At 47.4% G+C, this 27,291-nt stretch overlaps 1 protein-coding gene across 1 annotated transcript in view; it reads left to right on the top strand.

Annotated features, from left to right (window-relative positions):
* The first annotated feature begins 21,126 nt into the window (after window positions 1-21,126).
* ADCY6 (adenylate cyclase 6) overlaps window positions 21,127-27,291 on the top strand; it is a 56,225-nt gene continuing 50,060 nt past the window's right edge. The window contains exons 1-2 of the mRNA XM_015423694.1: window positions 21,127-21,306; window positions 26,613-26,726. The gene's annotated coding sequence lies outside the window, so the exon portion shown is untranslated. The remainder of the gene's footprint in view (window positions 21,307-26,612; window positions 26,727-27,291) is intronic.

Raw genomic sequence — 27,291 nt, 5'->3', positions numbered from 1 at the left:
TAAAAGACCCCCTCCCCTCTTGCCAAGGTGTTTTGTATGATTTTGGGTTGAATTCTTAGTTTTTTATCTCCATATGAACTTACTGAAAAGCTATTGCATCTTAAATAGCAGGGGCCTGGTTAATTGACAGTGACAGAGCCTTAAAAAACAAAAGGATCTGTGGTTAAATTTTCCTTTTTAATACATTTATATGTCCTAGCCAGGAAATCCAACAGTTCTTCAACTTCTTAAGTTCCTCTTCATTTTTTTTTACTAACGGGTTGGTGTTATCATATACTATTGTTTGCAAGTTTTCAGATAAAAGAATTCCCAGATATTTAATCCTGTTTTCCTGCAAACTTGATCATGAAAATGATGAGATTTCTAATTTGGTTTCTTGTTCTTTCCATAGCCCCATCTGAAACTGACTTATCTTTATAGATTTTATAGCCTGATATCTGACTAAATTCCTGCAAAATACTATATAGTTCTACCATAAATTGCTATCATTGCTTAGGTTTCTGTAAGGGTAAAAAACATGTCATCTTCATATGACTTCAGTTTTGTGTCTACATTCAGAGATTTAATACTATTGATATTTGGGCTTTGTCATACAGTGATGGCTAAAACTTTTATCACTAAGTTAAGTAGAAGGGAAGACAGGCCTCACCCTGCAATGTCATTGAAATGGTGCTGAAAATAATTAATAACCTTTACTTGAGCCATGGAATTAAGATAGAGCAGACTGACCGATTTACACAAATTTTCTTCCAAGGCAAAGCTTCTCAAATATCCTATAAACAATTCCATTCAGTATGATCAAATGCTTTCTCCACAACGGTAAAGTAAAATGATGTAGGATGCTCTTGTGTATTAACCAAATTAATAAAGTTAATAAGTCTCCTAATATTCTAAAATACCAGCTTTCCTTTCAGAAATCTTGTCAGGTCCAACTCATGTCGTTCTCCGTTTTATTGTCACAACAATGGTGTGAAGTAGGCTAGCTTGATAGAGACTGATATGTCAATAGCCATCCAGGTGGCTTTATGGCAAAATGAGGATGTGAGGATTTGTACTCAGCCATTCTAAACACTACATTACTCTGGTTCTCCATCACAGCTCTCCCATGAAGTCAGCCACTTTGGGGGGGCCCCATAGTGTTTTACCTCAACCCTTTGATCATTTTGGTTGTCCTTTTCTTCTTCCAACCTCTATGATGATATCTTTTGTGAGATTAGGTGATCAGAATTTTCATAAACATAATGTATTATAACAATGATTTAAAGTTATGGAATCTACTGGAAAATCTTTAGTTTTGGAAGCTCTTATTTTAAATTTCAGAGTTTAATATCTGTACCATAGCATGCTTTTGTGTCCTTATTGTTTGTCGTATCAATTGGAGGAAGAAGAGTTGCTTAGATTTGTCATTTACATCTTAACTTTGGGCTGATCAGTTCTTATAAGTTTTATTGGGTTTTCAAAAAGAAAAAAGAAAATAGTGAGAGCAGTACATTTTTTTTAAAAAAAGAAAAAGCCATGTCAATGTCTCATACATACATTTTACAGACTTCCTTTTCCTATTTGTTTATAGTATCTGGCAGCATTCTACATTATCCTAATATTTCCTCCTCCAGATATAACCAAAAAAGAAAGAGAAACATTTTCTACTAAAAGTATTCTTATTCTACAATAAACTGTCAGATCTTACCATCCTTAACAATTTTATAAGTATCTATATTTATAACTATCTTATCTTGCTTTTTTATACTATATAGTCTTACTATTATATACTATTATGTATAGATTTGTCACACATTGTTGTTCATGAATAACCAAGGAGAGAGAGAAAAGAGTGAAAAAGAAAAAGAGGTAAAAAAGGAACATTTCCTGCCCAAAAATTATCCTCTAATCCATACATTTTTTTTCCTTTCATATTCCAATAGTTCATATTATTAGTAATAAAATTTAGGTCACGTTACTATAACACTTCCATCATATTACATTGTACTGTTGTTAAGTCCAGGTAGCTTAAAAGCAGTTAAGATTCATTGCTTGTAATATTTACTTATAACCATCTTTAGGATTTTTTTTTTCATAGTATTACATTCTATATTGCTGATCTTAAAGCCTAAAGCACATTTATACATCAATATAAAGACAAAAAACAGAATCTATTGTGCACAATCACATTGCTATGTAGCTTTCATATTGTTTTGTATTTTACTGTTAATCATCAAATTAATGGCCATAAATCAATGTAGGTTAGAGCCAATCAAACAATTATTACTTCTAGAAATTACTTATAATAATTGGTCTTTTTCAGCTTCTTCTGTACATTTTTCCCATTATCTTTTATTTTTGAAGCCTTTTATTTTGGAAGATAGCATCAATCTTCCCTTCTCTGCAATTGATTAGGAAAGGAAATAAAAGAGCCATTCGTTTTGTTTTATCTTCTGGGAAGATTTCAGTCTCCTTGATCTTCTCTGAAAGTAAAGAGTTTGAAGGATTTGTTTTGTCTACGTAAGAGCTTATTGTCTCTCTATTTGGTGTACACGAATCTTTCAGAAAAACATCATGTCTGAGATCCTGTTTTTTGGGTGACGTCCCCAGGATATTTTGCTCTTTTTCGTACCTTTGTAACGTAAGAATTTTTCCAGTGGTTTCTGGAGAGCTTTTGTGAGCGTTTGTAGCAAATGGTCTTCAAGATTTTCCCACAGTGTATCCAACTCTTTAAATGAAATCAAAGACGCCATCATGTTTCCTTGTATCAGTTCCACAGCCATATGGTCTATAGTTCTAATAAGATTTGCTCAGTAGCCAAATGTTGTTTCTGTATCCATTTTATTTTCATAAAGCAAGTATCCTTTTCTCTGTTGAAAATGCGGCACAAGTCTCAAATCACTGAAGCTGAGATGTAAATAGTTCCTTTCGTTTAGCCCCAGGGGTTGTTTTTTACATTCTTTAACATCTCAGTTCTTTTGTCTGCCGCTCGAGAGAGGAAGGGGGCGGGGGGAAATTCTGCTTCTCCCTTCCTTACCTTCTTGGTGAAATTCAGAAGGGGGCAAAAGTTTTGGGAGATTTTCAAGCTTAAAAGTTGCAAGAAACGACTACTCACTGTCCTTCGCTGATAGTTGTAGTGAGGTTCAAGGCTCTCTTCTAGGAACTTATCACAGCTTGGCAGCCATGTGTAGACATGCTGTGCACCTCTTGCTTCGGTTTCAGGATGATCCCTTAGCACAACCCCGCTCGTTGAGGCTCGCGGGAGGCTCGGATCAATGCCTCTGGAAGTGTGAGTGGGATATCGGACAAATTTGATCATCCCCTAAGAAGCAAAGAGAGTCAGAGTTCCTCGGGAGCCCCCAAGTAAACGTCTGCTTTGCTGCGATGTAAGCTCCGCCTCTTGGCTGATCAGTTCTATGTAGGTGTGTCAGTTAACACTGCCATGTCTTTGGAATGTGTGGGGGGTGATCCTCCTTCTTGGTACACTAACGATGTCTCCCGTCTGGGTTGTTATCTGTGTATGCTCAGTGGTTGGTCGAATGCCAGGAGGCGTTCGATCGTTTGAAGGCTCTGTTCACATCTGAACCAATTTTAGCACACCCCAACGAAAATAATAAATTTATCATGCAAGTTGATGCGTCAGATGTCACCATGGGTGGCACCATCTTGAAAGAAGGGGGGATGGGAGATTGCACCCCCTTGCATATGTCTCCCGTAAGTTCAGTGACACTACGCGCAATTTGTCGGTGTGGGACAAGGAGTGGGGGTGATTAAGTTGGCCCTCTCGACCTGGCGCAACTGGTTGGAGGGGGCACGGGTGCCTTTTGAAGTCTGGACCAATCATAAGAACTTGGAGGTACTGTGGACGCCCTGCAACCTTAACGCTAAGCAGTTGTAGTGGGTGGATTTCTTTTCCAAGTTCAATATCACCCTCCACCATTTCCCAGGCAAAGCCAACTCGCTGGCAGATGCAATGTCCCACCTACCTCAGCACGATAGTCAGCGTGAGGGCGTGCTGGACTCAATGTTCACTCCCTCCCAGTTGGGGGGTGGTGGTCTTAACTCATAGCCAGGCGAAGGCCTCGCCCCCTGTTGTAGAGGGGGGTTGGGAAATGAAGTTTGCCTCCGCCCTCTTGGACTCTGATCGGAAAGAGCTGGAAAGGGAGGGGGCAAATGGCTGTTGGTATCATGGACACAAACTTTTTGTTCCAGCTGCCTTGCGGGGGGAGGTTATGTCTGCAGTGCATGGCAGCAAACTGGCGGGGTACTTGGGCTTTGTAAAATCGTTGCATTTACTACGGTGCCAGTTTTGGTGGCCCGGGATGAGGAAGGATCTTTCCCTGTTTGTTCAGTTGTGCCAGATGTGCATCATATGCAAGCCCCGCCCGGGTAAGCTGCCAGGATTGTTGCGGCCTCTGCCCACCCCGGGAGGTGATCTCCATGGATTTTATCACTCATTTGCCCCCCAGCAGGGGAAAAATGATTATATGGGTAATTGTGGATCTTTTTACCAAGCAAGCCCATTACATTCCGTTTAAGACTATGGCTACGGCATGCATCCTGGCCAAGGCGTTTCTCCAGCATGTTTTCAGGCTGCACACTTTGCCCTGCAAGATAATCTCCAACCGCGGAACTAAATTTGTTTCTAAATTCTGGAAGGAGCTCATGGATCTGTTGGGGGTAGAGCGGGGCCTGAGCAGTGCTTACCACCCAGAAACGGACGGACAAACGGAACGGGTGAATCAAACCCTGGAACAGTACCTCCGTTGTTTTACAAACTATCAGCAAGATGACTGGGAGGGGCGCCTCCCTTTTGCTGAATTTTGTTATAATAATGCGTGCCACTCGTCTACGCGGGTCTCCCCGTTCATGGCCCTCTATAGATATGAGGCCCTGCCCCTCCCTTTCTTGACGGATGCTCCCCTGCCTGTTGGGGATGTGGTGCCAGCGTTTGCCTGGCCACTTCTGTGTAAAACTTTGGATAAGGCAAACAATCCTTATAAACTGCAAGCTGACAGAAAAAGGTCTGAGGGGAATCAGTCTATGTTTCCACTAAGAACATTCGGGGTCTTCACTCTACTCGTAAATTGGGGTGGAAGTTCATAGGGCCTTTTCAGGTGTTGCGCAAGATCAATGATGTGATTGTTGAACTGGATTTGCCTAAAAATTTAAAGTTTTTACATCCAATTTTCCATTTCAGTCTCTTAAAATGAGATCCTGGGCCAAATGTTTGGAGACCTCAACGAGCACAGCTCCTCCCGCCCTGATGGTGCAAGGCAAACTGCATTTTGAAGTTGCTGATATATTGGACTCTAAGCTTAAATGTAATAAGCTGTACTATTTGGTGGAATGGGTTGATTTTGGACCACAACAACGTGAATGGGTGGAGGCAGACCACATTAAAGCCCCTCGGCTTTTGCGCAAGTTCCATCTTCGTTACCCACAGAAACCGGGGGGAAGGGTTTTGGGAGGGCACGATGTCAGTTAACACTGCTATGTCTTTGGAGTGTGTGGGGGTGATCCTCCTTCCTGGTACACTAACGATGTCTCCTGTCTGGGTTGTTATCTGTGTATGCTTTTCTGACCTTAGGAGTCCAGCTGCTCCTGACCTGCTGGGAACAAACAGCTCCTATTTTCGCCCACTCACTTTTCTCCCCCATGCGCGCACAATGCTTATTGGCTTCTGCTTGTAATGGGGGGTGTTTTGAAACTACTATAACTTTGGTTGTACTGCTGCTTTAGGCCATTCCTGACAAAAAAAACGTTCACGTGTCATAGTTATGAACTACCAATAAACAGACTACTTCTTAGGAAGCGCTGTGTGGTGTGATCTGACTATAGAACCTGACAAGGTGCCATAATCCAATATCCTGACACATGATATTTCTCATTTCTATAATACAGGAATGACCAACATCTGCATTCTGTTAGAGATCTTTTGCACCCGAACTACAGTTCCCAAGTTTTCCTGGGGAGAGAGGATAATTTTTAAACCAGATTATATCTCTGAGACATTGTTTTAGCTGCTTGAGTGCTCCAGTGTTCTATTACTCCTTTATTTTGTAGCTCTGCAGCACAATGTAAAAATAGTGGTGCTGGGAACTTCCATAGACACACCATTGACACATCTATGCTCTGTACATGATTATGCATTTCCAGGCATCAGAGGTAAAGATTTCTATCTCTGGAGTGTAAGCTAACAGTTCAGAACTGTTCTATAGAGTTGTTATGTTCTGGGGGTAAAAGGTACAGTCCCTTAAAAATATGGTACTGTTGACCATTCCTTCTGTTCTTGTCTTGCCTGAAGAATCACACTGTGACCTTGGAGAGGTTTCCCACTCTGTTTCCCCAACCTGGCTATCCCTTGCTCGACACAATAGGGTTGCTTCAGTCTGCCTCATAGGAGAAGGTGGCATTCAGTTAATAAATGTTAAGTCCTCTGAAATGTGTCGGCAGGTTCCTTATCGCTGCTTTGGAATCTCCCAGCAAAAATATTGTTGTAATAATTAACCTCACAGAGTTCCGCAAACTGAACTGGCATGCTGTGTGTGGCAGAGATTTCCCTGCTCAGCAAGGAGCTGTGGGCTGCTGTCACTGGGCTACAGAACTGTTTGGAATGGGAGGCAAAGAAAAGAAATGAGCCTGTATAGTATATGATGTGTAGCCTGTGTAGCATATGATACTTCCGAAGAGAGAGGATCCCTCAGTTACTGGAACTTTTAAGGAACTGTAATTGCTCAGACATACATTTCTATACGTATCTATTCAGTGGGAAGCTTAATTTGAGCATGGATTGGCTTCTGAACAGGCTTGATCCTGCAAGCATGCAAAGTAATAATACATATAAGTGTGTCTCTGAGCATATGCACAGTCTTTTCAATGCACTAATGTTCAACCTTACTTGTTCTTACTCATATAGAGCAGGTAGAAGCAGGGCTGGATTAAGATATGCAGAGGCTCTAAACTATGTTAAAAGACCCAACAGCATTACTGAGAAATGGTAATTTAGTAAAGTTTTTGAATTTAGAGACTCCTCATATTCTGTGGCCATAAACTGTAGCTTATTTAGATTTTGCATACATTCATCTCTGCACAGAGGGGCATTCAGGTTAGAGGACATGTATTCTATGAAGGTGAGTTCCACCAACTTCCCCCCCCCCCCAGTAGAAACTACCCACCGACTCAGCAGCAACAAACTCAAACTGCCTTTCTTGTTCAGTCATGAGAAACTAAGCCCAATGTTCTGTTTCTCCTTTCTAGGACCCTGTCTGCCAATCTATTTCACTGTCTTGCTAGAGTTTGTGGCAGGAAACAGAATAGTTAAAGAATGGTATCATGCCAGGTGTCCCAGTGCTGACATGGTTATGAACACCACACAGACTTCTAGCACAGCAAACATGCTGGCTTGCGATAACAATCCCATTACTTAGTGGTGGTACATCAGTGCCCAGTCAATGCGTAACTGACTCATGGTGGACTGTACAGACTGCGTGGGTTGGTTGCACAGTGGTGACACAGCCAGATGTAAAGCTGATATTTAGGTTTGCATCCTTAGGCACACAAGGGCCTTGCTCTTAACAAAGACCCCAACAGGAACAGCTAAGCTCATCCTATCCCCATAGCAGGGAAAGGGTTTTTTATTGTTCATGAAACAAATGCAGCCACTTGATGCTGGGTGAAGTGAAGGATCTGACTTTCAATCTAGCAGTGGAAGGCTGAGTGCCAGGGCCAGATGAAGATATGCTGAGACCTATGCTATGTCAAGTTTAAGAGTCTCCATAGTTTTTCTGTGTGTGTGTGTTAAGTGGTGACCCTATGAATTAATGACCTCCAAAATGCCCTGACCTGGATTGCTGAGGCCAGCCAGATCAGATCGTGGAAGAAAAGGAAAGTCAGCCCTGGTTAGTATTTGAATTGGAGACCACCAAGGAAGTCCGGGGTTGTGACACAGAGACAGGCAATGGCAAGCCACCTCTGCATGCCTCTTGCCTTGAAAACCCCAAATGGTCGCTATAAGTCAGCTGTGACTTGATGGTACTTTCCACCACCACCAAAACATCCTGTCCTTTTTTTTATATAACACAATTTATTAGGATAACACATAATCAAACATATATCAAAATAGCTTGTTCTATATCCTTTTCTCCTTACCCACCCCCTTTTCTGGCTTCCCACAGTGCTCCAACCTCCGGCCCATATCTTAAATTTTCTTCATACATCCCTATCCCTTTATTACACATCTATAGGTAACTTATCTTTCAACTATTGTCCTTATATATTTATTTCTATTTCTATTAACTTTTCAATCTTAATAACTATCAAAGCAAAGCAAATTGTCCTTTACATCCCAATGTTTCTCTAAATACTCTTTAAAGTCTTTCCAGTCTGCAAAACATCCTGCCCTTAACAGTCTTGCTCGGGTCTTGCAAACGGAGGGTTTTGGCTTCCTTGATCGAGTCAATCCATCTCATTTTGGGTCTTCCTCTTTTCCTGTTGCCTTCATTTCCCCCCTAACATTGTCTTCTCTTAAGATGTCCAAAGTATGATAGCCTCAGTTTGGTCATTCTAGCTTCTAGGGAGAGTTCAGGTTTGATTTGATCTAGAACCCATTTGTTTGTTTTTTTGGAAGTCAACAGTATCTGTAAAACTCTCCTGCAACACCACATTTTAAAGGAATCTGCTTTCTTCCTGTCAGTTTTCTTCTCTCCAAGTTTCACAGCCGTACATAGTAATGGGGAATACTATAGCATGAATTATCTTGATCTTGGTCACCAGCAACATATCCTTACACTTTCTAGCTCTTTCATGGCTGCCCTTCCCAGTCTCAATCGCCTTCTCATTTCTTAGTTGCATTCTCCCTTTTGGCTGATAATTGAACCAAGAAATAGAAAATCTTGAACAATTTCAATTTCTTCATCCTCAAACTTAAAAGTTGTGTAATTCCCCAGTAGTCATTATTTTTGCCTTCTTGATGTTCAGCTGTAATCCTGTTTTGGCAGTTTCTGTTTTAACCCTCATCGGTAGTTGTTTCAAGTCAATCTACTTGCTTGTAATGTGTTCATTTACTTAATTTATGCTCCATATTTCTTCCCAGTGGGGACTCAAAGCAGTTTACATTGTTCTCCTATCCTCCATTTTATCCTCAGAACAACCCACTGAGTTAGGTTACGCTGAAAGTGCATGACTGGCCCAAGGCCACTAAGCAGTAGGGTTGACAGGCCCCCAGTCCAAGCGGGGGGTTCCCCCGCTTTTGCGGGCTCCTTTCTGTTGCTGGCCAGTTGGCCGGGGGGGGGGGAGTCCCACCTGCAAATGCCCCCAAATGCAACATAATGAAGTCACCAGGAAGTGATGTCATCATGTCGCTGACGTCAGGAGGGTGACACTCTAGTTTTTGGGCAAAACTCTATATTAGAACTGGGCTCAAACCATAGAGTTTTGTCCAAAAACCAGAGCATCAACCCCCCCCCCCCCGGATGTCGGCAACGTTATGATGACACTTCTGGGTGACACCAGAAGATCCTGGAATGGACCCTGGAGCCCCCTGTCTGCAGCCGGGTAGGACCTGGCAACCCTACCAAGTAAGCTTCCACCACAGCAGAGGAGGGATTTGATCCTGGATCTCCCATAGGGTTTTCAGTATCCAGGGGGTGGTTGGAGATCTCCTGGAATTAAAACTGGTCTCCAGGTTACAGAGATTAGTCCCCTTGGAGAAAATGGCTGCTTTAGAAGGTGAACACTATGGCATCATACACCACTGAGATCCCTCCCCTCCCAAACCTCACCCTCCCCAGGCTCCACCCCATAATCACCAGATATTTCTTAACCCAGAGCTAGCAACCCATATCCTAATCTGACACTCTAACATCACTGGCTCAGCCAAGATCATGAGGTAGTAACTGTGTTTCAGGCAACACAAGTGTGACCTGAGAGAACTGCTGCTGCTCTGTGAGAAATATATTAAATAAACAGTAACAGTTCCTGTGGTATTCCTTCTTGTGAGGCAATTCTTCTGTGTGACTGTACTGAAAGATCCAATCGGAGCTGAGACAGAGACACACCAGAATCACATTCACTTAAAGGAGGCTATCTACTGTGTCTCTGTATGAGCACTTGCTCCTGAGTATGTAAGAATGTAGTACATGTAAAAGTATCATACTTCTGATTTTAGTTCAGAAAAATAATGTGCATCCACTATTGGAATTTGGGAAATAGTGCCCTAAAATAATCTCCTCCCACATTAGGGCTGTCTGAAAAATATCTGTCCTGGGTAGCCTTCCATCCCATTCCCTGAAAGATAGCTCCCTCTAGGCCCATACGTCCTAGGGCAGTACAGTCAATACTGGCTGCAACATTTTATGCTTTTGTTCTGCTTTGCAACAAGGCATCCTTACAGACCACAAGCACACTTACTACAAAAACCTCCATTATGTTAAATGGCACAATTCCTGGTAACCTTGTCCTGATGTAAGTCCTGTTGAATCAATGGCATTTACGCCTTGAGTGCCAGATTGTCATTCTGATGCTAGCCATACTGCATTCAGAATTAAAAAGTGATTTACATTTGGGTTTAGGTCCCCATCATCCCTAGCCCAGAGACTCATAGGGTGGGGGGTGGACTGGTGATGTCACCCTGAATACAGTATTACTAGTATTACACTTATCACACTCCCACATGCCTCTAGGGACTGATGAATCTGTGGATGGGTATACTGAATTGCATTCATGTGGCTCTGAAGAGAGAGACATTTCACCAACCACCCGGTTAAAAAAGACACAGGAATTATTTATGCACTAAACGTTATTTTCTGTTGTTTACTTCATTTACAGTCTTCCTTCCTCACAGAGACTCAGGGCAGAATACACAATATGAATGATGTACAACAAACATCTCTATCTAACATCTCTATGCCTGATGGAAGCGAAGCGCCTATTGCTTTTTACTCGAGGTCTCTATCTGCGGCAGAACGGAACTATGCCCACATAGACAAAGAAGGTCTGGCATTAGTAGCGGCTGTCAAAAAGTTCCATGATTTTATTTTTGGTAGGAAATTTGTGTTGGTCACGAACCACAAGCCACTACTGGGGATTTTTGCGCCCGATAAGCAAATTCCAAACATTTTGTCCCCAATGATGCTTAGATGGGCAATTTTCTTGCAAGCATATGATTTTGACCTTGAACCTGGGAAGGCCATTGGGCATGCGGATGCGTTCAGACACTGCCCCTTGCCCGACCACGGGAAAAACCCAGCCCCAGCATGTGATGTCCTAGCGATTGACGATCTCCCTCTGGCACCAGTCTCCTCTAAGGACATTAGGGGTGTGTTTTATGGGGGAACCGAGTGGCGGTTCCCGACAGGGTCTGGGAAAGAGGGTTGGACTCCCTGCACGAGGGACACCCAGGGATGGTACACATGAAAGCGCTAGCGAGGGGATACGTCTGGTGGCCTGGGCTAGATGCCGAAATTGAAGAGTGGATGCGGGTGTGCATGCCATGCCAACAGGCCAGACCCGAGCCTCCACAGACTTCCCCTCAAAAGTGGGAATCTACGGGCAAGCCGTGGTCTAGATTACATATAGATTTTGCGGAGCCCGTGCAAGGACAAATGTTTTTAATAACTGTTGATGCCATTTCAAAATGGTTAGAAGTAGTGCATATGCACTCGACCACTTCTGTAGCAGTCATACATGCGCTACGCCGGCTTTTCGCAACACACGGACTGCCAGACATGTTAGTGAGTGACAACGGGCCCCAATTTACATCCCAAGAGTTTGCCCAGTTCCTCTCGGATAACGGTATCCGCCATGTTACCTCTGCCCCGTTCCATCCAGCATCAAATGGGCAGGCGAAGAGGATGGTCAGGACGACCAAAGAGGCTTTAGGCAAGATGTATGAGGGAGATTGGAATCTGAAACTGGGTTCTTTTCTCTTGTGGCAGCACGCCTGTAATCCCGGCTGCCGGGGAGGCTGAGGCCGGCGGATCGCGTGAGCTCAGGAGTTCTGGGCCGCAGCGGGCTATGCCGATCGGGTGTCCGCACTAAGTTCGGCATCAATATGGCGAGCCGCGGGGAGCCGCGGCCCGCCAGGTTGCCCAAGGAGGGGTGAACCGGCCCGGGTCGGAGACGGAGCAGGTTAGAACTCCCTTTTTCCTATCGTTCCGAATCTGGCAAGATCATGAGCGGAATTGAGGGAAATCTACCTAACACGGAGGGGGACTCGGGATCGGTCCCACAAACCTCCGCGTCTTTGGTGTTCACGACTGCAGCCTCGATGGAGGGTGCCGTGGGGGGAGCGATTCCCCGCCTGCCTGCACATCTGTCTTGGCCGCCTCCGACCCCTTCGCAATGGGGTCCGCGGAGGGAAACCTACTTAACACGGAGGGGGACTCAGGATCGGTCCCACATACCTCCGCTCCTTTGGTGTTCACGACTGCAGCCTCGGTGGAGGGTGCCGTGGGGGGAACGATTCCCCGCCTGCCTGCACATCTGTCTTGGCCGCCTCCGACCCCTTCGCACTGGGGTCCGCGGAAGACTCAACAGCAGGATGACTGGACTATGTACAACACTCAGGGCACCCGAGAGGTGTACTCCCGTCGGGGGAGCGGATTACGTGAGAGTCTGTTTGACAAGGGATTGTTCCCGGAGCCGGGGACTACCTCGGAGAAGGGGAGTTCCAAGCAAGACCTCGAGGAGTGGATGTTCGAGCCATCGGGGCCGCGAGGCCACGCAGAGGATGAGGAGGGCACCGGAGCCTTCCAAACGGAAGAGGACTATGACCCACCCCCGGACTATCGACCTCGGGACCCCATCCCGGAGGAAACCACCGGGGAACGACTGGCAGAACTGGAATACTCGGTGAGGGACTTGTTGAGGACATTCCAGGATGTAATGGAAGCTCTGCCGGGAATGATGGACGTTAGAATGGCTAATTTCCTTGACGCACACGCCGCGCAGCAACAAGTTGTCCCTGCACCGGGAGTTCCCGCACCGCAGGTGCCTGCTCAGCCGCCGACGGGACCTCCGCTGCAAGTACCGGGAGTTCCCGCGCCGCAGGTGCCTGTCCAGCCGCCGGCGGGACCGCCTCAGCAAGGGCCTGTGCAACAGCCGATGCCGGGGGGTCCGCCGGTGCCGGGTCTGCCGCCACCGATGAGGCCAATGCCAGCGGGGCCACCGGTTGGTCCGGGTCTCCCTCTCAGGGGAGTTCCGGGTCAGCTGGGACCGTTGGTACGGCCTCCATGGCCCAGACCCAAAGATCTACTGGAGGCTACCTTTGACGGCAACCCAGATGAACTCGCTTTCTTCACGGTGAGAGTGCATAAATTCGTAGAAGAGAGCCGACACCTGTTCCGAAATGAAGCTGGTCTTATTGATGTCATCTCGGCAAGACTAAAAGGAGACGCCGCCACATGGTATGTTGGACTGCACAATGACCGCGGTCCGGAACTTTTGAATTTGCGAGCATTCATGTGGGCGCTGCGGGCGAGGTTTGAAGATGTCAACGCGAGCCAAAGAGCTAAAGCGTTTCTCCGCACCTACCGCCAGAATAAGAAGTCGGTTCGCGAGTACACACTGGAATTCCACAAGCAGGCAGCAAAGCTCCGAGACTACCCTGATCATATATTGGCTGAGATGTATCGATTGGGACTCAACGCAGACATCCGAGAAACGGTTCTGAAGACTGTCAATCCTGTCTCCCTGATGGCCTGGACCCAGGAAGCTGAAAATGCAGAGGATCGGCTCACCACCATCAAACTCGACTTGGCTGCTACGACCAACAGACCCGCCGCTGCCAGTGCCTCCAGACCCAAGACTCAACGCCTGTCGGAATCGGCACGAGAACTACGTATGAAGATGGGGCTCTGTCTCAAGTGCGGGGAGAAGGGGCATTTCGCTGTGGATTGTGGCAGCCGTCAGGTAAAAGACAAGCCGCCTACTCCAAGCCCGAAGACACCGCTGACGGGGAAGAAGGGGATGGCTAAACCGCGTTTCTCCAAAGCTCTGCAGGCGGCCCAAGGCCTGGAGGGAATCGAACCGTCTGCTGCCGAGTCAGAAGAGGAGGTGGTGGCTGAAACGGCGGAAAACGACAACGGCCTGTTGTGAGAGGCGCAAAACGACACGGCCATTCTAGCTCTGCGCCCAAGGTGGTGAGAGAAACCCCTTCCCTGTTTTTCGTGACTGTCTCGTTAATGAATCCGCTCCTGGGGACCCACGTTAGGGTGAGAGCGTTGATTGATTCTGGGTGTGGGAGGGATCTCATCAGCCCTAGAGTGTTATTGGCACTGGAAGCGGGGATAGTCCCCTTGAAGTCTCCCATCATTTTTACCCAAATGGATGGGGCACCCATGGAACCTTGTACACACGAGACTATGGCTTTGCGGTTGGGGGCTGGCGATCATTGGGAATCCAGATCCTTCATTGTTACCCCTAAATCGCAGTTTGACTTAGTACTGGGGAGTCCCTGGTTGTTTACCCATGACCCTTACATCTTGTGGGAAGAAGGGGTTGTCAAATTTGTGTCGGCTAAATGTGTAGATCACTGCTGGTTGGACTCGTGGGGGGACCAGCCGACCGCACAGTTCCCCTGCGGCGCTTTGCAGCCGGAAGAGTTAGCTTCTTTGCCTCGAGAGTATAGAGACTTGGCGAAAGTGTTTGGCGAAGATGAAGCTAACGAATTGCCCCCCCATCGCTCTACTGACTGTGCTATTGAACTTTTGCCTGACTGTAAATTACCTAAAGGTAAAATCTATGCGATGGGGCCGGCTGAGAAAGTTGAACTGCGGAACTTTATTGATAAAAACCTAGCCCGAGGTTTCATTCGCCCGGCTTCCTCCCCTTTCGCCGCGCCTGTACTTTTCCGAAAGAAGAAAGACGGGGGGCTTAGATTGTGCACTGATTATAGGGGTCTGAACGCTGTTTCTTTGTCCAATGCCTACCCCCTCCCGCTAATCAAGGACTTGGTAGCTGAGGCCACCAAGGGCAAAATCTTCTCGAAACTTGACCTCCGAGATGCATATTTCCGTGTGCGCATTCGGGAGGGGGATGAAAGTAAGACTGCATTTAATACCCCTTTGGGGCAGTTTGAGTACCTCGTTATGCCCTTCGGGCTTCAAGGGGCTCCGGGGGTCTTCATGAACCTAATCAATGAGGTCCTACATGAGTTCTTGTTCAAAGGAGTGGTCCTTTACCTTGATGACGTGTTGCTGTACTCTCAGGACCTCCCGTCGCATATTAAATTGGTGCGCCAGGTCCTTAAGCGACTTTATGAACACCACCTGTTTGCAAAGCTGTCAAAATGTGAATTCCACAAGACATGCATTGACTTTTTGGGTTATCGCATCTCTGGGGGGAAGGTGGAAATGGACCCTGCTAAAATACAGGCTGTACTTGACTGGGAACCCCCCAGGACCCGCAAACAATTGCAAATGTTCCTCGGATTCGCCAATTTTTATAGAAATTTCATCCAGAATTTCGCTCAAATTGCCCTTCCTCTGACTGATTTGCTAAAGACCAAGGGGAAGGGGTTTGATGCTACGAAACCAGGCGCCCCGCTTAAATGGTCCCCTGCTTGCGCAGAGGCTTTTGAGAAACTTAAACTGATGTTCACATCTGAGCCAGTGCTAGCGCGCCCTGATGAAACTAAAAAATTCATTGTCCAAACTGATGCCTCGGATGTGGCAATGGGGGCCGCTATTTTGCAAGAAGGGGAAGATGGTCGTTTACACCCCCTCGCATTTGTGTCTAAAAAGTTTTCTGACGCTGAACGAAACTGGGGGATTTGGGAGAAGGAGGCATCAGCGATCCGGCTGGCTCTCTCCACTTGGAGGCAGTGGTTGGAGGGGGCGCAACTGCCATTTGAAGTCTGGACTGACCATAAAAATCTGGAAATGCTGAAATCCCCCCGTTCTCTCAACGCTAAACAACTTCGTTGGGCGGACTTCTTTGCTAAGTTTCGATTCACTCTTCGTCATTTCCCTGGGACGGCTAATTCCCTGGCTGACGCGCTCTCACGCCTCCCACAACATGACAGTCAGCGTGAAATCATCATGGACTCTGTTTTTTCCCCCTCCCACCTGGGGGGGGCTGTGGTCACCCGTGCGCAAGCGCGCTCGATTCCGCGCTCTGATGAAACTTCGCCTTCCCTTTTCCCTGGGGGGGGGGGGGCTGGGTCCAGAAATATATGTCTGCTTTTACTGCTGATGATGATGCCTCCCTGAAAGCGTTGCCAGATTGTGTCCGTAGCCCTGAAGGTCTGATTTATTCTGGAGACAAACTGTATGTGCCTATTTCGATGAGGAGGGAGGTGATGGATTCTGCTCATGGTTCGAAACTGGCAGGGCATTGGAGTTTTGTTAAATCTCTGCAACTCATCCGCAGACAGTTCTGGTGGCCACAGATGCGCAAAGACCTCTTGACTTTTGTTCGGTCCTGCCAAACCTGTGCCTTGACTAAACCCAGAGTGGGCAAGCCTCCTGGTCTTCTGCAGCCACTCCCTACCCCATCGAGACCGTGGGAAGTGGTGTCCATGGACTTTATTACTGACCTCCCTGCGAGCAAAGGGAACACTGTTATTTGGGTGGTTGTTGATTTATTTTCTAAGCAAGCTCATTTTGTGCCTTTTCCTTCCTTGCCTACAGCTCAGAGGTTGGCGAAATCGTTTATGTCTCACGTGGTGAAAATTCATCAATTACCTGCTAAATTAATTTCTGACAGGGGGACCCAATTTGTTTCTAAGTTTTGGAGGGAACTTCTTTCCATTTTAGGGGTGGAACAAGGGCTCAGCAGCGCGTATCATCCTGAGACTGACGGACAAACAGAACGAGTTAATCAGACCCTGGAGCAATATCTGCGTTGTTTTACTAATTATCAACAGAATGATTGGTGTGAATTGTTGCCTCTTGCTGAATATTGTTATAACAATACTGTCCATAGCTCCACGGGCATGTCTCCTTATAAAGCTGTCTCTGGTTACGACAGCCCCCCCCTCCCTTTCCTGGAGGGGATGGGCCAACGTCCTGTGGGGGATGCTGATACCTGGTGTATGTCCTTGCAAAAAGCATGGCCTCTGCTATGCCAAACACTTGACGCAGCCAAGGCTGCTTACAAGACCCAGGCAGACAAGGGTAGGGTGGTGGGGTTTGATCTGAAACCTGGGGATCTTGTGTATGTCTCGACCAAGAACATTAAGATGCTGCGACCTAGCAGGAAATTGGGGTGGAAGTTCATTGGTCCATTCAAAGTGCGTAAAGTCATAAATGATGTGGCGGTTGATGTTGTTTTGCCTAAGAATTTACGTGCTCTGCATTCTGTTTTTCACATGAGCCTGTTGAAGAAGGATCCTGGCCCGTCTCCCTGGAGACCAGCAGTTACTCCTCCTCCACCTGTCATTTTGGAAGGGGATGAACATTTTGAGATCGCTGATATCCTTGATTGTAAAGTGAAACGTGGTAAACTCTGGTACCTTATCGAATGGGTTGATTTCGGTCCCCAGCACCGCGAATGGGTGGAAGAAGGGGATATTCGGGCCCCTTACCTGATCCGTAGTTTCCACAGAAGGTTCCCGGACAAACCGGGAGGTCTCCCGCCCAGCCCGGGAGATCTCCCGCCCGGCCCGGGAGGTGTGTTGTAAGTGTATTTTAAGGGGGGCAGTATGTCAGCAAGCTGCCATTCTGTTTTCTGTGACCTCTGTGTACATATCCTTTCCCTGTTGCACCCGGCTTGGTTTCTATCATCCTGCTCCTGCGTTGGAATGCAAAAGATAACTGCTGGAGGTTGTGTGGGGGAGAAGATGCTGTAATGCTTGCCTATTGCTTTTTCCCATGAGTATTGCACCTGTGTTTTGTCTGATGTTCTGCCTGGTTCCCATGGACTGGGCGCGCAACTGTTTCTTTAGCCCGCCAGCGGGAATGCTATTCATTGGATCTGTATCTGTTTGAATTTCCTTTATTATGCTTGACCTAACTGTGTATCCCCAGTTCTAACAAAGAACGTGTTTGAGTATGTCTTCAACGCTTTGAAATAAATTTTGCTTTTCTTGAAAACGTGGATTTATTCTCGATGCTTGGGGATCCAACAACCACCCCCTGTAGTGCCACGGGCCGTAGTCCGGCCGAGTAGTTAATGGGCCGACGGTTGACTACCGTACCTGGGCGATTACGATTGCAATGAGCTGTATTGTAATGGCTGATGTACATATTGTTGGAAACGGTTAATGTGTGATTTGGAAATGCTGTATTGTTTTAACTTAGGGGGGAGGAATTGTGGTGTATTGAAAAGGCTTACGTGAATCGCCGCATGACTCTCCATGTTAAGCTTCAAGCCAGAGGAAGGCTCCTCCGAGCTAACTTACTATTGGTCGCTCCACAACAGCGACCAATCAGAACTGTGCCAATTCCCTGCGAGGGAAGAACTCTCATTGGTCGTTATCCGCACAACCTCATTGGCTGTTTATTGTAAATAGGCGTGGCTACATTAGCCCGGGAATGTTTAAAAGGAGCCTAGCTCCCTATGTTAAACTGTTCTGGTTATGACTTATTACAAGTGCTTGTTCGTACCTGCAATAAAGCTGATCACTATTGCTGAAATCACTCTCCGGCTCTTTGTTAGCGGCGATCTAACACTTTTATCCCTTCCTACCTCCAAGATGTACAGGATAGCATTATTCCCCTCTCCTCCCCTGTATCCTCTTTTAACCATATTTGGTACCCAACGTACTAATGCTGGCGTTTCAACTTCAAGAGCTCATTCAGTCTAAAGCTGTGTAGTTTTCAAGATTCTACAGACTTCCTGTACAATGAATCACAGTAACAAAAAAGATTCACTATAGGTGCTACTAGGGCAGCATGACCGAATCTTTATGGCTGTAAATTGGTTCTGTTTATCCCATCTCACCCTGTTACCTTCCTTGATCGGACCTGATTTTATGTTTGCCCTGTTTGGCCCATCTGTCCACAGCACATTCTCTTTGATTGGTTATTGTTTTCTAACTGGCCTCTCTTTTGTACCAAATCTCTGCTTCCACCTTTTTGTGGCTTGTATCTTCAAAAATAAATAAATTTCCACCTGATGAACTGAGCTCTGACTCACAAAAACTTATGCTGAGATAAATGTTGCTAATCTTTAAGATGCCACTACAACAGACTAACACAGCTACCTCTCTGCAACTACTCTGTTTGTAACTCAGGGTTGATGGTGAAAAGCTTTACAAAACTGATGAAATTCCATTGTCCTTGTCTTCTTCTGAAGCACAAGGAGAATCCTCCCAAGGACTGATCTTCTCACTGAGGAGTCCATAATATCTCTCCATGGATCTGCCTAGAGTAATATAAATATTCTATTCTCTTGTTACTCTCGCTTTTGTCTTCCCACTTCCCTTTGTTGTCCTGTGCTGTGTCAAAATTTAGATTGTAAACTCCTTGGGGCAGAGACCTGCCTGTAAAGTGCCATGTACATTGATAGTGCTGTCCAGAATCCTTAACATCATCATCTACATGAATTGAGACAGGGGGAGTTGGAAAGCTGGCTATGAAGTGGCCCCAGCCAGTTGAAAAAAAAAGGGGAAAGGAGGAGAAAACTGTGTCTGCACGGAAAATACCCTTTGAGGCATTTCCCTCTAGATTTAAATATCACTGGAGAAGGAGTTAAAATATATCCATACATTTTGCAGAGAAGTAGCCATGCAAGTGGGAAGCATGCAAAGCAGGGGAAAATGTTGTAGCGCCCACATGATGGTACATTCTGATTCATTTGCAAACCTCTTTGTTTCTCTCTCTGTTCACCATTTCAAAGGTGATAAAACCAGTGCTTGGCACTCAGTCCTAATCCCCACAGCCACCAAATATGATGCAATGGCACCTTCAGCAGCACACTGCATCTACATTGAATAATTAATTCATTAACAACCCCTTCCCCAGCTTTCTTGCCTAGGGAGAATCAATTGAGGAGGGCTCAAGGGAAACCGAGACCTCTTGCACCTGGGAGAATCACTCTCTGAACGGCACTTTAATAAATTACTCTGCTAAGGCAATGTGACAGTGTTAATCCATAACCAAGCCAATCTGCATGGGAGGGGGCTCTGTGCATCCCCCAGAAGCAGGACTGGGATGCGAGTGTTGTGGAGGAACCAGTGAGACAGGCCTTTAAACTTATATAGGCCATCCCTGCAACGGCAGGTACTTCCCTGGGCCCCAGTGGGGCTCACTTCTAATTAATCATTAAGCCTGTCCCTCTGGAGGATTGTGCTAAGTTACAGGCCTGCGTTTCCTTTCTCCCACACTGTCAAACTAAGGGAGTGGCAAGAACAGCAAGATTCAGGGCTGCTCTGCCTCTTGCTACCGGCCCCATGCCAGCCAAAGGCAACTCGTGGACTAACCATTCTCTTTCCTCCATTTGCTTGCTGCCAGCGAAACTGCAGGTGGAAAAAAAAGGTCTGGGATCTGCAGCCAGACAGGGTTTCTTTTCATTGTAAGCAAACAGGCTCGCAAACTGCTAACTTGCCCGGTAACAAAGGCAAGTTGGCTTCCAAATGGCTGGATGTCAGCACCAAGGGGTGGCAAGGGACTTGAATCTGATAGCTGGCAGCTGGGCATCTTTGGGTGGTGAGGAGAGTTCCGGGTTAGGAGATGGGATCAACAGGTAGCCACTGCATTAGTATCCCACTCCCAAACTGTAATTATTAGGTGGAAACTCGGAATACTTGTCGGCTATCCCAAAGGAGCAAGGCAGGCAACGGGTTTAGTGTGTAAGCCAAAAGGAATCCATGCCCCCACACGGGGAGGAGGCCGCACTAGCGGGCCAAGGTGTTCTCCCCCCGGCCCCCCGCCCCCGCCTCACCTCACGGCAGCCTGCGTGCAGCAGGTGCCCTCGCTCGGGCTAGACTCCTCCGACTCCGTTGCCAAGCGCGCTCGCTGCCTAGAATCACAGCTCCTCTCTGTCTCCCCCTTTCCTTCTCTCCCCGCTCCTTCTCCCCTTGCCCCCGCAACGCAGCGCAACAGGCTGGGGGAAGCGCACAAAAGGGACCTTGTGCCTTTAAGGCCTCCCGCTTGGCGATCCCCGGCTGGCTCGGAGCGCGGCGAGCCTTGTGGATCCGGGCTAGAGGGCGTTTACCCTGGACAACGCGGGGAGGAGGGGACGGGCCCAGAGCGAGCGAGCAGGCAGGCAGGCAGCAATGGAGAGGAGGCGAAGGCGGCGAGGGGGGGCTGCGCCGTAAACAGAGAGTCGCGGGGCCGGGTTGGGGGAGTTGGAGAAGGACCCGCTTGGCAGGCGGCGCGGCTGGTTTCCACCCGGAGGAGAGGAGGGCCCTGTGGCGCCAGGACTCGGCCCAGGCACGGGGAGGTAAGGGGGGGGGGGTCTCTGTGGAGCTCGAGGAGCCGGGAAGGAACAGGGAGTGGGAGCGCGTGAAGAGCGGGAGAGATCGCGAAGGGGTCGTATCGTGTGCATTGCGCCCGGGAAGGCGAATGGAGGAGCCGGGGTGTGTGTGTGTGTGGCGGGGAGGTGGTGGTTCGAGTTTGGCTCTAGGAACAGCCGGTTCCAGAAAGGCCGGGCCTTTGAAAGAGGTTGCTCTCCCGAGGAATGAGGAAAGCACGGCGGGAATCAGAGGCGGGGGGCTGGTGCTGCAGTTAGGCCGTCTCCATGTCGGCTTCGGGTGGTGAGGTCTTGGCCAAAGCATGCCCATTGGGAGAGCGAGGAAGGCCGCGGGAAACGGAGGGCTTCAGGGAATCCGGGCGGGTGGGTCTTGGGACAGGGCAGCCCAATGAGGAGCGCAAGAGGGTGGCACTGATTCCTGCGGACTGGAGGTGGTGGGACGCACCTGCACGGCCGGGCAGTGCGGGGATCCTTTGGTGCCGGTGCCAGGAAAGTTCCCTTGTCGCGGCTCCTTAGAAGGTCCTTATGGAAGACTCTGGGGGGATTCTCAAATATGCCTTTCCGAGCTCGCCAGCCCCCCTGCCCCCCCCCCCCAAAAAATCTGTGCAGCACAGGCCAGAAAGTCCCAGCTACCTGGCAAGGGGGTGGCAATGCAACTGATTGCGTCTCACTTGGGGGAAGGAGGGGAATGCCTATTAAAGGTTTAACCTTCATTGTTCTGTTTGTAAAGACTAAAATATATAACCTATTCTCCCACCGCCACCGTTGGCTCCCCTAGGATTGGTTTTCTGGGATCGCTGTGGCTGATTGGCTGGTTCCAGAATATGGGCGGGACTGTTTAGCTAATCTCAGCCTGGTCAGGTTATATACCTGAAGGAGGAGCAGGTGGGCTTCCCCCAGTCTTTACTTATCTCTGTACTGGTCTTTGGGTTTTGTTTTTTTTCCACTTGGCTGCAGTTTAAGCAGAGGTCATGAGTGGTCATTCTGGGATCCTTTCGCTTGTATGCAACACCCAGGGGATACAAGAGGGGTGGAGGAGGACAAGGACATTATCCTTCCAAAGCAAGCTGTGACCTCATAACAGTCAGGCAAGACTTTTGCTCCAAAAGGTACTGCTGTACTGTTCCTTTGGGGATGTGTTCTGATGGATGAGCACAGCTATCTGCAGTTTTTGTTTATAATCTGATGTGATTTGAAGGCATATTCTGCCTTAGGGTGTAAGGAGTGCTTGAATATAGGAAGGAGTGTGTGTGAACTGAGAGAAACTATCATTCTGCAAGGAGCTGCAAAAGGCTGCAGTCGTTTTAGGATATATTCTGACCTCAGGAAAATGGGATTATTTTATCACATTGTTACTGTTTATTATGATGATACTACTTTAATGCTTTCTTATGTTACTGTTTTTGTTTCAAAGGGGTGCTATTTAGCTGAGATACTACTCCCTGCACTCCTTCTTTTAGCACAGTACCTTAGCCAAGCTGTATCCTCTAGGCTTGACCTCCCCAAACGGGCTATAAAGTTGTCTCTTGTACAACTTGGCTGCTTAAACCTGCTGCTGTGTCTCACACAACAGGGAGAAGAAGAGTTGGGTTTTATACCCTGCTTTCCTCTACCTTAAGGAGCAGCTTACAATCACCTTCCTTTCCTCTCACCCACAGTGGCACCGTGTGAGGTAGGTGGGGCTGAGAGACTTCTGAGAGAAGTGTGATTGGCCCAAGGTCACCCAGCTGGCTGCATGTGGAAGAGTGGGGAATCAAACCCGGTTCTCCAGATTAGAGCCCACCGCTCTTAACCACTACACCACACTGGCTCTCTAGAGATGGCTGCATCAGTGGACCCTCCTGGGTGTGAAGCTATTCAAGAAAAGAGGGATGTTGTGGGGATTGGAGGGGAGATGAAGAGGGTTCTGGTGTCCAGAGCCTGCTGGCATTTTTACTGTAAAGAGTAGAGATGTTATGATGATGATGCCATCTCCCAGGATGGATGCAGGTAAGGATGGGGCGGGGGGAGATAGAATCGCTCTCTGAAGTGGTTGGGGCTAAAATGAGCAAGGATTGCTTGGCTTTTGAGATAAATTTGAAAGGAGAAAGTTTGAAAGGAGAAACCTATTCCAGGCCCCGGTCACACGAAGAGTTTGCCGCGCGAAAGGCACGAATGTCGGGCAGATTTTCGGGGCGTGATCACACTGCAACATCTGGGAAGCATAGCGCATCCGTGGCCAACCCGTGGCGTCCCACCAAAGATGTGGAGTTAAAAAGTACCAAGGAAAGTGCACTAGTATCCAGAAAACACGCGGCACAGGCGGGCGTCTGATTGTGGGAGTGCTAGTATCCCATGGCATCCTGCGCCTGTCCACATCCTGTCGCAAGCCGGATGTTTTTCGTAAGCGCATGCACACAAACACAGAACTGAAAGCAGTGCTGCTTTGCAGAACTGCGCATGCGCACAAATGCAAAATGCTTGTGCGATTGTGCTGTGCCGCTTCTTTGCTACCCTGCAGCATTGCCGTGTGATCGCCAGCTAACAACCTGAGCACGGAGACTTGGGGGACCATGTGATTGGGCTACCGTGCTTTATTTTGCTCCGGGGCGAACAGCCACTCCCCCCCCCCCGTGTTATCTGGCCCATGTGACCGGGGCCTCCGTTTGGTTTCACATTGAACTGGTGAAGCAAGGGACCCAGTTGCCAGACCCCCCCCCCGGGGGGCTTAAAAATCCGTCTTGTTGCATACTGTGCAAGAGGAGAGGGTGAGATCGAGGCTGGTATGGCAAAGGGAGGTTCAACTGAAATGTAAACACTGGTAAAATTGAATTTGGGCAGAACTGCATGTGAAGTTCCTATTGCCCTTGATTGCAGATGTTTGATATGGGGGGGGGGAACAAGCAGGGCGCAGAGCTTGATTCTCTGGAGACCTCTGAGCCCATAGACAAGACTGCATCTCATTGGCTATGTATCCCTCTAGAAATGTATCATGTATTTTGTTCAGTTCTACCTTCTTTATAAACTCCTGGATGTATTTGTTATTGTTTGCTGTCTTATGGGGACCCCGTAGAGATTTCAAGGCAAGAGACTTTCAGAGATGCTTTGCCCTTGCGTGCCTCTGTGTCACGACCCTGGTATTCCTTGGTGGTCTCCCATCCAAATACTAGCCAGGGCTGGTCCTGCTTAGCTTCTGAGAGCTGATGAGATTTGGCTAGCCTGGACTACCCCAGTTAGGGTATACTTACTAACAAAACAGCAGTTATTGTGGTGTGTGTAGGCTTTTGTGGGCTCCAGAACCCTGAGGAATCATTGTGGGTTAAGGCTGGGTCACTCAGTGTTTGAATGAAATGCTGGAGAATACAACCTTTCTTCATAGAAGTGAATGACACTATTTGTGTACACGTGAGGGCAAAAAGACGGGGTGGTGCTCCCTTCCCATACTAATCCCAGTTAATTAATACTCAAAACTGCTCCTGTCTGCATATTTCTGTATCTTTGTCAGCATGGACCTATCTTGCATTCCATTACTCGATCACTCTAAAGTCTGGTGGAATGTTGGGAAACTAGCTTTGATACATAGATATTAGCTTAAAAGCATGTCGGTTTGGGTGAGGAAGGGATGAGGAATAGCACATTCCAGTCCTTTGTTAGTCAGACTTGTTCCCTCTCTTCCTCCTTTCCTTCAGGACTGCTTGCCAGATGGTTTACAGGGCCTGGGACGGGTATGACATTGGGGGGCCTACCACTACTTTCTACAAGGACCTATCTATATGTGTATGAAGCTGGGTGACCATGTGCAAAAATTCTTGTACATGCTTACCTTATCTCTGTTGCTGCCCAGAAGATTTTACCTTGCAGTTAGTGATTTAAACTTCTTTACTGTTAGGGTACAGGTCTTGGTCATAAGTAGGCCTGTCCCTCCCAGCCCCCCAAGGATATTTTTTTTTAATAGCCAGCTTAAGTTTAACCAAATGAACAAAAACAATATATATTTCCCAGGTGGTGTGCACATCAGTGTTTTAAGCGGCCTCATAAATGTCAAATTAGCATCTATTTTGTTTTACACACAATCGTGTGTAACTATTTACTTCATCACTATTGGGGACAGGTCCCATGTAACAGCTACACGTTGAGATTCAGTCTAAGCCTAACCTTCTAATACACTGTTTTCTTTATAAAATGAAAACTTCAGACAAAATATGAAAATTCTGGTGGGCACTGTCGTAAGGCCAGGGCAGGGGCCAATGGTCTGTATAGGACCTGAGGCTCCGGGAGGGGGTGTCCTCTGCTTTGTAAGGGCCTCAGACAAATTACCCCCATTTCTTCTGGGTAGCTCTGCCTCCCTTTCCTCCCTCCAAACATGATCGTGCCCCTAAAATAGAAGAGCTGGCCTGGTTCCGCAACCTACCCCGATGTTTTGTAAGGCTGTTAACGAATGCTAGCTAAATATCCTTCATTATGCAGAGTGGAAAGCCTGTAGGTTGTACTCCCGTGGTTATATGTTGGTGGGGGACCATGTCCTATTGGTGCTGGAGAGGTTATACTCCTACTGCTGCAGAGTTCCCAAATGCAGCAGTTTTCCTTTCCATTAGTGACAACCATTCATATAAGAGAGAATGAAATGAGGCGCTCAAGGGCTGCATTCAGATGGGGTGAGTCCTGTTCCCTACCTCCGGTGACCCCAGATGTCAAGAGTCAAGCCTGTTCCTTCCTGTGTAGCGCTGCCTCTTGTTTCTAATAGTCTCCAAACTGGGTTCTGTCTCTTGGTCATGCTAACATGTAAGCTAGATATGTTGGTATATCTGCGGTTGGTTGCTGGAGCAGATACTGCTTTATGTTTCATCAGTGGCTAACTCAGATTCCTTTAATTGCCTTATGCAGGGCTGGAAAAATACTTCTGATTGTGAGCATCAGCACCAGCGTCTGAGTGATTCCATGCTGCCTGAGGCTAAAAGACAAGTGTGAATGTTCCTTTTGATCTGGAATCACTGTGTGTCTGCTTCTGAGCACGCTCTCCTCAATAGAGCATCATTTTCATGCTCTCCATACTCCTCGGATAAGCGAGGCGTGCAAAGTGAAGGAAACAAAAGTAGTTAAAACTCAGTGGGGATGCTGCCGCTAACTCTGAAATGTCTGGGAGAGAATGAAGAGAATGCAAGAAAATGGCCATTGGTTGGGAAGGAAAGAAATACCTGGGCTGGAGTTTCAAAGAGCTGCAGAATGGGACTGTACAGTGATTTCAGCTGTATCTAGCATGCACGACCAGCCTGACTAGCTCCTCTTTCTCTCTGCAGGTTGCAGCCTTGGGTCAGTGTTGAAATGAGAGACATCCCCCACAGTTTCTAGTCTGCCTTCCCTATGGGAGATCCATGACGCCTCATCACACCCAGTTCCCAGTGGCCCTCCAGGTACCAGCGCTTCCCCAAAAGAGGGCAAGTGACCCCAAAGGTGGAGATCGTGACGTGTTCCAGAGACCTCTGTAGAATCACACACAGGGGTGGTGGAATATGGCTCCCTGATCACATCAGACCTCCCTCTGCAGGATCTCTAGATGCTCTCTTCCGGGAGATCCTATATGAGCTAGCCCTGTCCCGTTATCCTTATGTCGGACATATTTGATTGTGCCCATTGCCATACTGCCCCTGCCAACTCAAGCCTCATCTTGTCTTCTTGTGCAGTCTGTTCTCCTTGCCAGAGTGTGTCCTGTTTAGTAGCTGGCTTCTTGTGTACTATGAATCCCGTAAACTTTACGGTAACCTATAATGAAAGCATCCCACTTTTCTTTGGCCATGCTCATTCCCAGGGCCCCACCTACCAATAGTTGGCTGATCCACCATTTCCTTTTTCCTTGCTTTGTGGCTCTTCTGGAAAAAGGGGTACATGGAGCATTTCCAGCCTGCTGGTTTGCACATCTCTGTGATGTGACACTCAGGCAGGAACTGCTTCCCCTGTTGAACTGTATGCATCTGTGTG

This window comes from Gekko japonicus, unplaced genomic scaffold, assembly GCF_001447785.1.
Source record: "Gekko japonicus isolate JY-2015 unplaced genomic scaffold, Gekko_japonicus_V1.1 scaffold33, whole genome shotgun sequence".
Classification (NCBI taxonomy): Eukaryota; Metazoa; Chordata; class Lepidosauria; order Squamata; family Gekkonidae; genus Gekko; species Gekko japonicus.
This window is presented reverse-complemented; position numbering and strand designations above follow the sequence as displayed.